The sequence below is a fragment of the Bombina bombina genome, chromosome 3, assembly GCF_027579735.1.
Source record: "Bombina bombina isolate aBomBom1 chromosome 3, aBomBom1.pri, whole genome shotgun sequence".
Taxonomy (NCBI): Eukaryota; Metazoa; Chordata; class Amphibia; order Anura; family Bombinatoridae; genus Bombina; species Bombina bombina.
Genome location: NC_069501.1, coordinates 124,020,066 through 124,036,935, shown reverse-complemented (window position 1 = coordinate 124,036,935; position 16,870 = coordinate 124,020,066).

Below are 16,870 nucleotides of genomic sequence, written 5' to 3'. Positions count from 1 at the left end.
GGCCGTAACGCAACGTAACTACTGCAGCTTTCAAAAAGTCCTTTTTCCATAGCGCCGGTATTCCGAGTTTGCCTGGGAGGCCAAAAAGTGAGCGGTTCAGCCTATACCGTCAAGATCCGTACCGTAAACTGAAAGTCAGTAGTTATGGGTTTTATGCTACAAAGCCGTAACATAAAACTCATAACTAAAGTGCTAAAAAGTACACTAACACCCATAAACTACCTATTAACCCCTAAACCGAAGCCCTCCCACATCGCAAACACTAAAATAAAATTATTAACCCATAATCTGACGCTCCCAACATTGCAGCCACTATAATAAACATATTAACGCCTAAACTGCTACCCCGACACCACAGACACCTACATTACACTTATTAACCCTTAATCTGCTGCCCCTAACATCGCCGCCACCTACCTATACTTATTAACCCCTAATCTGCCGCCCCCCATGTCGCCGCCACTTACATTACACTTATTAACCCCTAATCTGCCACCCCTAACATCGCCGCCACTATACTAAAGTTATTAACCCCTAACCCTAAGTCTAACCCTAACCTTAACCCTAACACCCACTAACTTTAATGTAATTAAAATAAATCTAAATAAAACCTACTATTAATAACTTAATAATTCCTATTTAAAACTAAATACTTACCTATAAAATAAACCCTATGCTAGCTACAATATAACTAATAGTCACATTGTATCTATCTTAGGTTTTATTTTTATTTCACAGCTAAGTTTGTATTTATTTTAACTAATGATAGCACAGGTGTGATAACTCAAATCACTTGAATGTGCTACCATTAGCACACAACTTTGATATCACAAGTTCATTGTAAAGTGCATTAACCAAAAAAGGGTTAGCGTGGCCGACTTTTGCTTGAGTGCAGCCTATACTTTCAATGTAGATCACAACCACTCTAACTGGTGCTGGTATTTCAAGTTATATACACACAAAAAAAAAACACTTACCAAGGAAGGAACAATAGCATAATAGCTTTTTCTATGGCGAGTTACCACCCCAGGAGCAGGCTCTTTTTGCCCAGCATGTGTGTTTTCGCAGAGAAAAACCTTCCTGTAGTATATCAGTCTAGTCCTGACTTAACACTAAAGTCCAGCCCTGAAAAACCAGGCAATCTCTCTCTAAACAAGAGACATGGCAAACCCCAGACATTCGATTTGGTGTAGTGTGTGCCTTTGTCAGTGAGGTGCAGCTATATCCCTCTAGGCACACTGGACAATGGGTCCACATCTGGTTTTCCGCTATTCAAAGCATCAATATGTTTTAAAAAAGAGGGCGGACCCGCAAAGTGCTGGGAAGTGGTGATGTGTGTCCCATAGGCACTTTCAGCAAGCAAAGGGGGCCATATGTGAAGTGTTCCTACACAGCGCAGGCAGTATTCTCACTGAAAACTAAAACGGTTTGGCCGCGAATCTGCAGGAGGCGGCATTGCACAAGCAGTCGACTAGAACTGCTTGTGCAATAATAAATGCTGACAGCGTATGCTGTTGGCCTTTATCGATGTCTGGCGGACATGATCGCTACAGCAGATCATGTCCACCAGACACTTGATAAATCAGCCCCACAGTCTTCCTTTCTTTATACCAACTAACACCTGCCTTAACACTCTCGGTTCCTAGGACCTGCATTAACTTTAGTGCAGGACCTGGGAGCCAAGCATACTAAGCCTCCTGTTAGTGTGATCGGAGCTCTGGCAAGAAGAGGATCAGGTTAGCGTGCTCTTGAGTGGATTAAGGTAAGTATTTAACCCTTAAATAAAATTAAAGGAAACAAATAATACGTCAGTATTTTTTGTTTTCTTTCATTTTTGTTGGTGCGTTCACTTGTACGAAAATTAATGCACATCTCTAATTTTGTGCAAAAATCCATTAGATATACTGTATATTTAAATATCTCTTTAAGAATAAATAGAACATATTATGCTATGTGCAGAACATTGAATTATGAAATATGCTATATTTTCTTCTTATGTTGAGTTTTTAAATAACCACAATCTTGTTTGCGTGACTTGTGGATGTTTTTCAACTATTTCAGCTTTGAAGTCTATGAAGGAATGCGATTTTTGCATGCGCAACTTCTCAAAGTGTGTTACCGTGACTTTGCGAACATGAGAGAGCAAACTTTTTACTTTCACCTCGTAATATGAGTGTGAATCTCCGAGAGCAAAATAATTACTTCTAGCAGTTTTAACATTGGCGAACAAGCGCAAACTACCGCTCCACTTGTAATATGGCCCTATAAGTGCTTTTTCTGTACATACTCTCACAGCATTTCACATTTGCACAATGTGATACATGTCACAACGATGTTTGAAATTCTATGCACTATTAATGTTTTTAATTGTCTGCTAACTTTGGTAACTTTGTAAAGGAGCAGTTTCTTTGTTGCTGTATATTATACAGCAAAATAGTTGCCAAATAATTTTTATATATCTTAGTTACATATAAAGAGCATATGTCATTGTGGGAGGAGTATATCTAAGCCATGAAATCAGAGTAGCAACTCCCTAAACCAATCTTTGAGAACCCGCCATTTATGTGTGAAACGCGTCATATGACGTTAGATCTCTAACTGCTCCCACGCTCTGAATGAGTTTGTATGAACTTTTAATGCAGTTGAACTAAATCATGTTTTTTTTTTTATATTTCATAGAGTGCCTGGTGGTATTATCTTGGATTTAGACAACACAGTACCATTACACGGGATTCCTCTTTTCTTACTTTGTTGCACCACCTAGTGAACTCCAGCAGATTTCCTGGGGTCTTCCCGAGATGGTGGATACACAAGTGCTTGGGGATACTAATACTTGGACAGGGCCGCCACTAGAAATGTTGGGGCCCCTGACTTAACCATTGATCAGGGCCCCCTTTGACTTGTGCAATTTTTGACCAAGTGACTAAAACATATATGCACTTTATTCTTAAAGGGACACTGAACCCAAATTCTTTCTTTTGTAATTCAGATAGAGCATGCAATTTTAAGCAACTTTCTAATTTACTCCTATTAGCAAATGTTCTTCATTCTCTTGGTATCTTTATTTGAAAAGCAAGAATGTAAGTTTAAATGCCGGCCCATTTTGGTGAACAACCTGGGTTGTTCTTGCTGATTGGTGGATAAATTCATGCACCAATAAACAAGTGCTGTCCAAGGTTCTGGACTTTCCTATTCAAATAAAGATACCAAGAAAACGAAGAAAATTTGATAGTAGGAGTAAATTAGAAAGTTGCTTAAAATTGCATACTCTATCTGAATCACAAAAGAAAAAATGTGGGTTCAGTGTCCCTTTAAGTGTCTATTTAAACTTGGAAATGTTGTAAAGGTAGTAACATACACACATACAGACACACTCATACACTGAAACACACACACACACACACTCACACATAAGGATTCACATATAGACACTCTAGCAGACACACAAAGAAACACACAAACACACCCAAACAGACACTCAGCACTTGATTACATTGACCTGACAAGTAATGAGGTAGACTACAGTTTTGTAAAAAAAGGAGATTTAGAAAACAAAATATGGAGTTCTGATTATCTTTTTGTAAAGGATGATGCCAACTAAATGATGACAACAGCATGCAGTGGCTGAAAGGAAGGGCCCTGATCTGCCTGAACAATAACTTAAAGGTTAAATGGTGGATTGGTTACTTTCGTAAAGGTCTCAAAGTCTGTAGAAATATGTGAATAATCAGTAGTAAGGTCAAAATGTCCTAAAAAGGAACAGACAATGGACACACACAAACTCAAACTTGCACATACACCCAAGGAAACACCGACAGAGACAGCCTTTAGAAAACACACAAAGACATACACACACACGCACAGACACCCACAGAAAACACACAAAGACATACACACACAGAGAGACAACCACATAAAACACAGAAAGACATACACACACCCTCAAAGAGACACCCACAGAAAACACACAACCTCATAGAGACATCCACAGAAAACACAGACATACATACATACACACACACCCCCTCACAGAGACATCCACAGAAAACACAGACATACATACATACACACACACCCTCTCACAGAGACATCCACAGAAAACACAGACATACACACCCACCCTCACAGAGGCATCCAGAGAAAATACACAAAGACATACATACACAGACCCTCGCAGAGACACCCATAGAAAAAGCTCAAAGACATACACACCCACCCTCACAGAGAGACCCACAGAAAAAAAAAATACATACACACTCATAGAGACACAAACCAAAGCACAAAGACATAAACACAGACACCCACAGAAACACTCACAGGAGGAAACATTTATGCACCTTGCATCCCCTAAATCAACAGTGTTTGACATGCATGACAAAAAAATTGCAGAAATTAAGAGATCACTTTTTAAAGAATCATATTTGTAAATGTGTAAACAAAAATAATTCTGTGAATTCAAAATTGTACATTAATGATCTGGGTAGATGGCTAGATGAAGAAAAGTACTTATAAAAGGTTGACATATGTTTGTTTGTTTTTTTCCCTATTTTCCCCAACCAAGAGCACCACTTCAAATATAGTGTAAAAATTTTCCCATCTGTCAGCTGTACTTATGGATTTTGAAAATGCTGTACTCTATATGGTCTTGGTGGAACCATAAGCTGTGGTACTCATACCATTAGATCTGGTTAAATGCAGGATTTAGGCTTGTTGGTATATATTTCAAAATTAAGTCAGCTGTAGTGTAAACTGAACAGTTTTAAGTTAACCTGTCTCATTTTAAACACTGAGCAATCTTAGTCTGAGAGTATAACATTTTATGCAGATGTAAACATCTTAGATAAAATGCCTCCTTGCATCTGGAAAGTCCTTGCATAAAGGGGCAGTAAAATGGAATGATATATATATATATATATATATATATATATATATATATATATATATATATATATATATATATATATATATAAATAAAAAAATGCATATCTGCCAAAAGGGCACCTAACATTTGTGTATTGAGGAGGAAACATTTCTGCATGGCTTTAAATATAGAATTTCTACAGCATTGTCAAATAATCATAAATACACTGCTGCTAAAAAAAAATTGTTTTTATGGACCCCTGGCCCCACCATACAACTACTACCACACTGAAGTTACAATCCAAAATTGCACAAAGAAATAAAAAACATTTGCTAAGTAAGTCCTACCTCCTCTGCAAATGAAAGTGATCTGCTGTCTGACTCAGGCACACACTGCACCAACAAAGTGCCAAGTCTGTCTCACACTGTGCATAGTGATTTAGTGCACACTCAGAAATCCTCTCAAATGCTAATACTTTACTCCTTGTAATAATATTTCCCATGCTCAATTAGCACTCTGCTGTAGTACCCACTGGTGGCTGCCAAAGTTTAAAAAAAAAATGTTTTTAGTTCTTGCCTCATGGGGCCCCCCTGGCCCATTGGGCCCCTGACAGGAGTCACCCCTGTCACCCCCTGATGGTGGGCCTGTACTTGGACTAAGGTACTACTTTTTTCCTACCCTGATGAATTCATGTCTTTCTTTTTTGATATATACATGTGTATATATGGATTTATATGTGTAAATATGTACAGTATGTGCACACATACATAAATATATACACATATAAACACATAAATACACATGTATACACACACATATATACATCTATACTATAATTTGTAACGCGTCTGTCATCAGTTGCGCACGCATCCTCAAAGGAATGTTCGCTGCGCGAGGCAGTCAAAAGAAAATTTGCTGTGCGTGCAGCCAAAAGAATCCACCGGGATGCAGCAAAGCATCCGCAGGTGGATTCTTTCACCACCCTGCCATTTTTGGAATCCACCTGGATGCAGCGTGAGCATTACTGAAAAAAATAAACAAAATAAAAAAAAAATAAACCTAATCCCTACGAAAATCAAAAAGCCCCCCAAAATAAAAACACCCCCTCATCTAAACTAAACTACCAATAGCCCTTAAAATGGCCATTTAAAGAGCATTTCCCTAAGTTAAACAGCTATTTTACATTTAAAAAAATACTAAGTCCCCCCTAACAGTAAACCCCACCAAACCCCCCAAAATAAAAAAAAAACTAACACTAAAAAAACCTTAAAAGGGCAATCAGCTCTTTACAGCCCATTAAATCCCTAATATTAAAAATATATTTCTAAAAAAAAATCCTAAAACTAAGCCCCAAATAGATACTCACCGTTCCTGAAATCCGGCAGAGAAGGTCTTCTTCTAGGTGGCTCCATCATCTTCTGTCTTCATATGAAGCAAAAATGGGGTTCAGAACGGAGCGGAGGTGCAGAGTTTGCTTCCCTAATGCACAGATTCTCAGCGGCGATCCTCAGTGGCGGTTCTCAGCAGCGGTCTTCAGCAGCAGTCTTCAGCGGCGGTGGTCCTCAGTGGCGTGGAGGCTCCTCTTCATGCGAACGTCCATCTCACACTGAATATTGAATGCAAGGTACCCCATATTTATTGGGGTACATTGCATACCTATTGGCTAAAATTTTGAAATCAGCCAATAGGATGAGAGCTACTGAAATCATTTTGGCTGATTTTAACAGCCAATAGGATTTCAGTAGCTCTAATCCTATTGGCTGATTTAAAAATTTCAGCCAATAGGAATGCAAGGTACCTCAAATTGAATGTGGTACCTTGCATTCAATCTTCAGTGTACGACGGACATTGGATGAAGAGGAGCCTCCAAGCTGCCAAGGACCGCTGCCATTGAGGACCCGCCGCTGAGGATCCACGCATTGGGGAAGACAGCTCTGCACCTCCGCTCCACGCCGCCTTAGTTCCGGATGAAGATAGAAGATGATGGAGCCGTCTGGAAAAAGACCTTCTCCGCCGGACTTCAGTAAGTGTAAATACCTATTTGGGGCTTAGTCTTAGGCTTTTTTTTTTTTTTTTGAGGTGGCTTTTTTTTTTAGATTAAGTTTTTTTGGGCAGTAAAAGAGCTTAATGCCCTTTTAATTGCAATGCCCATACAAATTCCCCTTTAGGGGCAATGGGTAGTTTAGGTTTTGTTTAGTGTTAGGTTTTTTTATTTTGTGGGGTTTGGTGGGTGGGGGGTTTATAGGGGTATTAGTTTAGGTTTAAATTTTTTATTTTGGATAGCTTTGTTCATTTATTTATGTAATTTTACATGTTTTATTTTGTGCAATTTTAGCTTTAGGGATTGTATTTTTTATTTAAATAGTCTGCCCTTTTGGGCAAGCTTATCGCCTAGCATATATTTTTAGTGTTAGTTTTTTTTTTTTACAGAGTGCCCTATAGAAAACTATAGGGAGAAGAAGATAGCGCATTCACAATATTCGAATTCCTGAAGTTAGCACGCTTTGATCTTTTGTTAGCACGCTAACTTCTTGCTTTCTACTTTTGCTTATTATGCAGTCCAGTATATATTTATATATATATATATATATATATATATATATATATATATATATATATATATATCTTTATACATTCACAGGTACACCTTGCTAGTACCAGGTTGGACCCCCTTTTGCCTTCAGAACTACCTTAATTATTTGTGGCATAGATTCAACAAGGTGTTGGAAACATTCCTCAGAGATTTTGGTCCATATTGACATGATAGCATCACGCAGTTGCTGCAGATTTGTCGTCTGCACATCCATGATGCGAATCTCCCGTTCCACCACATCCCAAAGGTGCTCAATTGGATTGAGATCTGGTGACTGTGGAGGCCATTGGATACAGTGAACTCATTGTAATGTTCAAGAATACAGATATACACATATAAATACATATGTACACACATATAAACATATATACATATATAAATACATATGTACACACATATAAACATATATACACATATAAATACATATGTACACACATATAAACATATATACACATATAAATACATATGTACACACATATAAACATATATATATATATTGAGATGTATATGTATGCATCTCCATGTTAAAGTCCTTTGCCTGCCTTTTTTTTATAACACGTGATACTTCATACCCTTATAACTTTTTTAATCAATATTTTTTTTTTAAATAATTTTATTAGATGGTGTTATTATGAGTGTAACTGAACTTTGCAATGTATTTTATATATGTTTTGTGACACATTTTTGTTTTACAAAACAGTTAGCCAGAGCTCTGAGGATGCACTTACCTGACGTGCATTAACTTGAATTGCGCTCAAGTGATTACATTTACTTTCAACTTGTAATTTGAGCAAAAATTTGACACAAGCAAACAGCCGCAATAAAACTGTTAGCATTCCACTCTAAGATCCTATGTTTCATGGTCTTAAAGAGGAATAAAGATAAACATTATGGGCTCCATGTACGAAGCAGCTAGAGCTGCTCTGGAGCCCTTGCGGAGTAGGTTTGCATATGCGAGCCTGCTTCCCGCAATGTAAGAAGACCGCTGCTTCTTACACCCTACGCCGCCTCTGAGGTGGCGAGGGAAAATCACTGAGAGCTCGCTCGCTCTCGGTGATTGAAAGCCCCTTCAGTCACGCGATTAGTCGCGCGAATGAAGGGACGGGCATTACACATTGCAAGGAGTGAGTAATGATACATATGGGCTAGCGGACAAACAGATCCGCTGCCCGTATGTAGTGAAGGCAGGCGGGCAGCTTCGCAATTTGAGAAGCTGTTCCCCGCCCCTTAGTACATGGACCCCTATGTATGTATTTGTTTGTTCTGTAAAAAAGGATTAAGCATACACCCAATCACTTGAGAATATAAATAAAAGTTTTTCTCTATCCAATATGTAAAGAATCTTTAAAATATGAGGAAAAAAATACAATATTGCAATAACTGTGCTTGTATGAAAGCTGCAAAGCTCTAAGCAATCCTGAGCATAACGATGAAACAAGTGTATCTCCGTTTTGAGAAGGATGTTCTTCATCCCAAGGTTGTAAGTATAACCTAGAGATAATAGTCATACTGTATTCTAGGGCTGGCCTCTGTAGGCGTATTATACTTACAAAGCCAGTTATTTCTGTGCTCTTTCAGTCATCTAAATACACTAGTCATGCTGTGTAGACATCTTTGTTATCACATCAAATAATAGGATCCTAGACTACCTGTTGTCTAGACACTTTTCATGTAAGGACTTTTTTTTATGACCTTTATCTTTGTTGCATTTGTGTAAAGCAAACTATAAGAGGATGCACCAGTTATATAAAATTATAAAATATGGTATAATTTTTACCAATTTTTCTCAAATCATAGTTCTCAACTGATAGTTCTTGATAATAGTATTTTTTTTCTGTTAAGGTGTGGGATTCTTTAGCTTAGAGTAATATTTTTTTTTCCTTTTATCTCGCACTGTTGTGAATATTTTGTCAGCATGCAATCCTATTTTGGTCTACAAAAAGTGATCTGACAAAATAACAAATATGGACAACAACAAAAATGTTGGTTCAAGTGTGTAACACAAAACAAATGAGTAACCCAATAAAGTGTTTACTTAAAAAAGATAATTTCCTCTTATTGCCCCCTCTGGACACCCATTAATTTATATTTGGCTTTTTAAAAAATAACTTAATTTCTCATTGACACTTTATGAACTAAATTTTAAACTTTACACAGGATGTATTTCTGTATGTAGCCGGACAGATAGCCCAGCATGCTAAGTCACTGTGGCTGAGCTCTGTAGCAACCCAAGGGTTGCAGGTTTTATCCCCGGCGAGGTCTACTCATCCTTCCGAAGTTGATAAAATGAGCAGCACCTTGAGACCCTTACAGGTGATTAGCCGTGCTTTACAAGTACCCAATACATACATGTGCTATATCTAAGACATAGGGTACGATTACAAGTGATGCACAACGGATTTTGGGCTAGTGCAACAGCGATTTCATTAAATATTTTTTTTCTGCTGATATTACAAGTCGGGAGAAATTGGGATTGCCGCACCACAATAGTCCTTTATGCATCAATCCAAACCGCGATCTAAGAGCTCTCGTAAAGAGTTTTCCAAAACTAAAAAGTTTCACAAAACACAACAAAAATACATTACAAAGTACACTTACACCCATAATCTACACTATTAATGCGTAAACCATCACCTCCCTACATCAAAAAGTACCTAAACAAATTATTAACCCTAAAACCACCATCCCCTCATATTGCAAAGTACCTAAATAAATTATTAACCCCTAAACCGCCATCCCCACATCACAAAGTAATTAAAATATAAAGCCTCTAATCTAAACGCAATTAATATACCCATAAATGAATTAAAAAATATTCTAACTACCTTAAAAAAAAATTAAAACTTACCTGTAAAATTAAATTAAAACCTAAGCTTACTCTAACAAAATAAACTAACATTACTTAAAAATTAAAAACCTACATTACAAAAAAAATAAAAAACCTATATTACAAAAATAAAAAAACTACATTACAAAAATAAAAAAATTACAATTACAAAAAATAACAAACAAAAGCTACTCTTAAAAATAATAACAAATAAAATGATAAAAAAAAAATACCCCCCCAAAAAACTATTCTAAAAATAAACTACCAATAGCCCTTAAAAGGGCCTTTTGTAGGGCATTGCCCTAAAGTTAACAGCTCTTTTGCATAAAATAAAAAAATTACCCCCTAACATTTTTAACACTCCAAAAACCTAACTCAAAAAACCTAAGCTACCCATTGTCCTGAAGAGGACATTTAAATGGGTATTGTCCTTAAAAGGGTATTCAGCACTTTTTCTACCCATAAAAAAATAACTAATCTTTAAAAAAAAATACCCCAAAGTGAAAAACAAAACAACAACTAATGCTAACCCCAAAATTGGTACTTACCAATGATGATGGGCGGTGCTTCAGCTTCATCCCGGCGGCTCTCCATCTTCATCCATCACGGGTCCATCTTCTTGTGAGCCGTGGTCCATCTTCTAGCTTCATCCCGGTAGCGGAGGTCTATCTTCTATCTTCAATGGAAGGGGGGGGGGTTATAGGGGTATTAGTTTAGGTTTAAATTTTTATTTTGAATAGCTTTGTTTATTTTTTTTATGCAATTTTACATTTTTTATTTTGCGTAATTTTAGCTTTAGGGATTGTATTTTTTATTTAAATAGACCGCCATTTTGGGCAAGCTTATCGCCTAGCATATATTTTTATTTTATATATATATATACATATATATATATATATATATATATATATATATACTATTTTGAACCATTCCCAGTCAATACCTTGAAATATATATATATATATATATATATATATATATATATACATATACTGTATTTATGTACATATACAAAATTCATTAAAATTATGGGGGGGGGGGAGATAAAAAAATGAAATTAAAATCCTCTACTTGCTTAGATGTACTAATTTCCTATGCAAATATTGTACATATACAATATATATATATTTACACAAAATCTAATAAATATATTTATATATATATATATATATATATATATATATATATATATATATATATATTTATCTTTTAAAATAAAAAGTTGTGAAGAACATAAGAATGTAAAGTATTCCTATCTTTGAGTTTAGTGCAGTTGATTTAACATGGTGTTGGGTTAGAGTGCGAGCGATAAGTGTTAGTTTTTTTTTACAGAGTGCCCTATAGAAAACTATAAGGAGAAGAAGATAGCACATTCACAATATTCGAAGTCCTGAAGTTAGCACGCTTTGATCTTTCGTTAGCACGCTAACTTCTTGCTTTCTACTTTTGCTTATTATGCAGTACAGTATATATCTATATATATATACACACACATATATATATATATCTTTATACACTCACAGGTACACCTTGCTAGTACCGGGTTGGACCCCCTGTTTGCTTTCAGAACGGCCTTAATTCTTCGTGGCATAGATTCAACAAGGTGTTGGAAACATTCCTCAAAGAATTTGGTCCATATTGACATGATAGCATCACGCAGTTGTTGCAGATTTGTCCTCTGCACATCCATGATGCGAATCTCCCGTTCCACCACATCCCAAAGGTGCTCAATTGGATTGAGATCTGGTGACTGTGGAGGCCAATGGATACAGTGAACTCGTTATCATGTTCAAGAATACAGATATACACATATAAATACATATGTACACACATATAAACATATATACACATATAAATACATATGTACACACATATAAACATATATATATATATATTGAGATGTATATGTATGCATCTCCATGTTAAAGTTCTTTGCTTGCCTTTTTTTTATAACACGTGATACTTCATACCCTTGAATTGCGCTCAAGTTATTACATTTACTTTCAACTTATAATGCGAGCAAAAATTTGACACAAGCAAACAGCCGCGATAAAACTGTTAGCGTTCCACTCTAAGATCCTATGTTTCATGGTCTTAAAGAGGAATAAAGATAAACATTATGGGCTCCATGTACGAAGCAGCTAGAGCTGCTCTGGAGCCCTTGCGGAGCAGGTTTGCATATGCGAGCCTGCTTCCCGCAATGTAAGAAGACCGCTGCTTCTTACACCCTACGCCGCATCTGAGGTGGCGAGGGAAAATCACTGAGAGCTCGCTCGCTCTCGGTGATTGAAAGCCCCTTCAGTCACGCGATTAGTCGCGCGAATGAAGGGACGGGCATTACACATTGCGAGGAGTGAGTAATGATACATATGGGCTAGCGGACAAACAGATCCGCTGCCCGTATGTAGTGAAGGCAGACGAGCAGCTTCGCAAGTTGAGAAGCTGTTCCCCGCCCCTTAGTACATGGACCCCTATGTATGTATTTGTTTGTTCTGTAAAAAAGGATTAAGCATACACCCAATCACTTGGGAATATAAATAAAAGTTTTTTCTCTATCCAATATGTAAAGAATCTTTAAAATATGAGGAAAAAAATACAATATTGCAATAACTGTGCTTGTATGAAAGCTGCAAAGCTCTAAGCAATCCTGAGCATAACGATGAAACAAGTGTATCTCCGTTTTGAGAAGGATGTTCTTCATCCCAAGGTTGTAAGTATAACCTAGAGATAATATCCATACTGTATTCTAGGGCTGGCCTCTGTAGGCGTATTATACTTACAAAGCCAGTTATTTCTGTACTCTTTCAGTCATCTAAATACACTAGTCATGCTGTGTAGACATCTTTGTTATCACATCAAATAATAGGCTCCTAGACTACCTGTTGTCTAGACACTTTTCATGTAAGGACTTTTTTTATGACCTTTATCTTTGTTGCATTTGTGTAAAGCAAACTATAAGAGGATGCACCAGTTATATAAAATTATAAAATATGGTATAATTTTTACCAATTTTTCTCAAATCATAGTTCTCAACTGATAGTTCTTGATAATAGTATTTTTTTTTCTGTTTAGGTGTGGTATTCTTTAGCTTAGAGTAATATTTTTTTTCCCTTTTATCTCACACTGTTGTGAATATTTTGTAAGCATGCAATCCTATTTTGGTCTACAAAAAGTGATCTGACAAAATAACAAATATGGACAACAACAAAAATGTTGGTTCAAGTGTGTAACACAAAACAAATGAGTAACCCAATAAAGTGCTTACTTAAAAAAGATAATTTCCTCTTATTGCCCCCTCTGGACACCCATTAATTTATATTTGGCTTTTTAAAAAATAACTTAATTTCTCATTGACACTTTATGAACTAAATTTTAAACTTTACACAGGATGTATTTCTGTATGTAGCTGGAGAGATAGCTCAGCATGCTAAGTCACTGTGGCTGAGCTCTGTAGCAACCCAAGGGTTGCAGGTTTTATCCCCGGCGAGGTCCACTCATCCTTCCGAAGTTGATAAAATGAGCAGCACCTTGAGACCCTTACAGGTGATTAGCCGTGCTTTACAAGTACCCAATACATACATGTGCTATATCTAAGACATAGGGTACGATTACAAGTGATGCGCAACGGATTTTGGGCTAGTGCAACAGCGATTTCATTAAATATTTTTTTTCTGCTGATATTACAAGTCTGGAGAAATTGGGATTGCCCCACCACAATAGTCCTTTATGCATCAATCCAAACCGCGATCTAAGAGCTCTCGTAAAGTGTTTTCCAAAACTAAAAAGTTTCACAAAACACAACAAAAATACATTACAAAGTACACTTACACCCATAAACTACACTATTAATGCGTAAACCATCACCTCCCTACATCAAAAAGTACCTAAACAAATTATTAACCCTAAAACCACCATCCCCTCATATCGCAAAGTACCTAAATAAATTATTAACCCCTAAACCACCATCCCCACATCGCAAAGTAATTAAAATATAAAGCCCCTAATCTAAACACAATTAATATACCCATAAATGAATTAAAAAGTATTCTAACTACCTTAAAATAAATGAAAACTTACCTGTAAAATTACATGAAAACCTAAGCTTACCCTAACAAAAAAAAAACTAACATTACTTAAAAATAAAAAACCTACATTACAAAAAATAAAAAACCTATATTACAAAAATAAAAAAACTATATTACAAAAATAAAAAAATTACAATTACAAAAAATAACAAACAAAAGCTACTCTTAAAAATAATAACAAATAAAATGATCAAAAATAAAAAAAAATATCCCATTCTAATACCCCCCCAAAAAACTATTCTAAAAATAAACTACCAATAGCCCTTAAAAGGGCCTTTTGTAGGGCATTGCCCTAAAGTTAACAGCTCTTTTGCATAAAATAAAAAAATTACCCCCTAACATTTTAACACCCCAAAACAAAAACCTAACTCAAAAAAACCTAAGCTACCCATTGTCCTGAAAAGGATATTTAAATGGGTATTGTCCTTAAAAGGGCATTCAACACTTTTTCAACCCATAAAAAAATAACTAATCTTTAAAAAAAAAAATACCCCAAAATGAAAAACAAAACAACAACTAATGCTAACCCCAAAATTGGTACTTACCAATGATGATGGGCGTTGCTCCATCTTCATCCCGGCGGCGCTCCATCTTCATCCATTGCGGGTCCATATTCTTGTGAGCCGTGGTCCATCTTCTAGCTTCATCTCGGTAGCGGAGGTCTATTTTCTATCTTCAATGGAAAGCTTTCATCAGGGCATCGACAGGGAGCTCCTCTTCATGCGGTCTCCAGCCGCGAACTGAATATTGAATGCAAGGTACCGCTTTTATATAGGGGTACCCTTGCATTCATATTGGCTGATTTGATAGGATGAAAGCTTTCCTTTGAGGATATAAGATGGACCTCCGTCACCGGGATTACTTTTTTTTGGCAGAAAAAGAGCTGAATGCCCTTTTAAGGTAAATGTCCAGCCAATTGTCCTTTTCAGGACAATGGTAGTTTAGGTTTTTTTCAGTTAGGGTTTTTGGGGGGGGGTTTGGGGGTGAGAGTTGAAATGTTAGGAGATAATTGTTTTAAATTTTATGCAAAAGAGCTGTTAACTTTAGGGCAATGCCCTACAAAAAGCCCTTTTTAAGGGCTATTGGTAGTTTATTTTTAGAATACGGTTATATAAATATATAGTTATACATTTTACAAAAAATATATATATACTATATATATATATATATATATATATATAAATATATATATAGTCCAGAAAAGAGCACTCTCACCCAATCCACAACTGCCAGGGTGCCAGCGGGTCACATACACAGGATATAAGAAGGTGCTCACTGGTCTTTTTCAAATAGTATTTAATAATAAGCGTGACCTTTCGGGGGGACACTCCCCTTCCTCAGACCTTCCACTCCCCTTCCTCAGGCCTGAGAAAGGGGAGTGTGTCCACGAAAATGTCACGCTTATTATTAAATACTATTTGAAAAAGATCAGTGAGTGCCTTCTTATATCCTGTATATATATATATATATATATATATATATATATATATATATAAAAATTGAGCTCATATTCTATTGGCTAATTGGAACATTGCAAGCTCAATCCCATTGGCTGATTGGGTCAGCCAATAGGATTGAAGCTCAATCCTATTGACTGATTGCATCAGCCAATAGGATTTTTTACCCTTTAATTTTGATTGGCTGATAGAATGCTATCAGCCAATCTGAATTCAAGGGATGCCATCTTGGATGACGTCCCTTAAAAGGAACCTTCAGTGTACGGCTGGGACCGTATGAAGAGGATGCTCTGCGCCGGATGTCTTGAAGATGGACCCGCTCCGCGCCGGAAGGATGAAGATAGAAGATGCCGTCTGGATGAAAACTTCTCCCCGCATGGATGATGACTTCTTGCTGCTTGGATGAAGACTTCTTCTGGCTTTGTTGAGGACTTCTTTACGCTTGGATGAAGACTTCACCGGCTGGATGAGGATGGATGTCCGGTCTTCCAAAACTGTAAGTGGATCTTCGGGGGTTAGTGTTAGGTTTTTTTAAGGGTTTATTGGGTGGGTTTTATTTTTAGCTTAGGGTTTGGGCAATGTAAAAGAGCTAAATGCCCTTTTAAGGGCAATGCCTATCCAAATGCCTTTTCAGGGCAATGGGGAGCTTAGGTTTTTTAGGTAGGTTTTTATTTGGGGGGTTGGTTGTGTGGGTGGTGGGTTTTACTGTTGAGGGGTTATTTGCATTTTTTTTTTTTACAGGTAAAAGAGCTGATTTCTTTGGGGCAATGCCCCCCAAAAGGCCCTTTTAAGGACTATTGGCAGTTTAGTGTAGGCTAGGGGTTTTATTATTTTGGGGAACTTTTTTATTTTGATAGGGCTATTAGATTAGGAGTAATTCGTTTTTATTTTTGATCATTTCTTTTTTTATTTTGTGTAATTTAGTGTTTATTATTTTTTGTAATTTAGATAAATGTATTTTTTTTATTTAATTTATTTAATTTAATTGTAAAGTTAGGTGTTAGTATAACTAAGGTTAGGTTTTATTTTACAGGTAAATTTGTATTT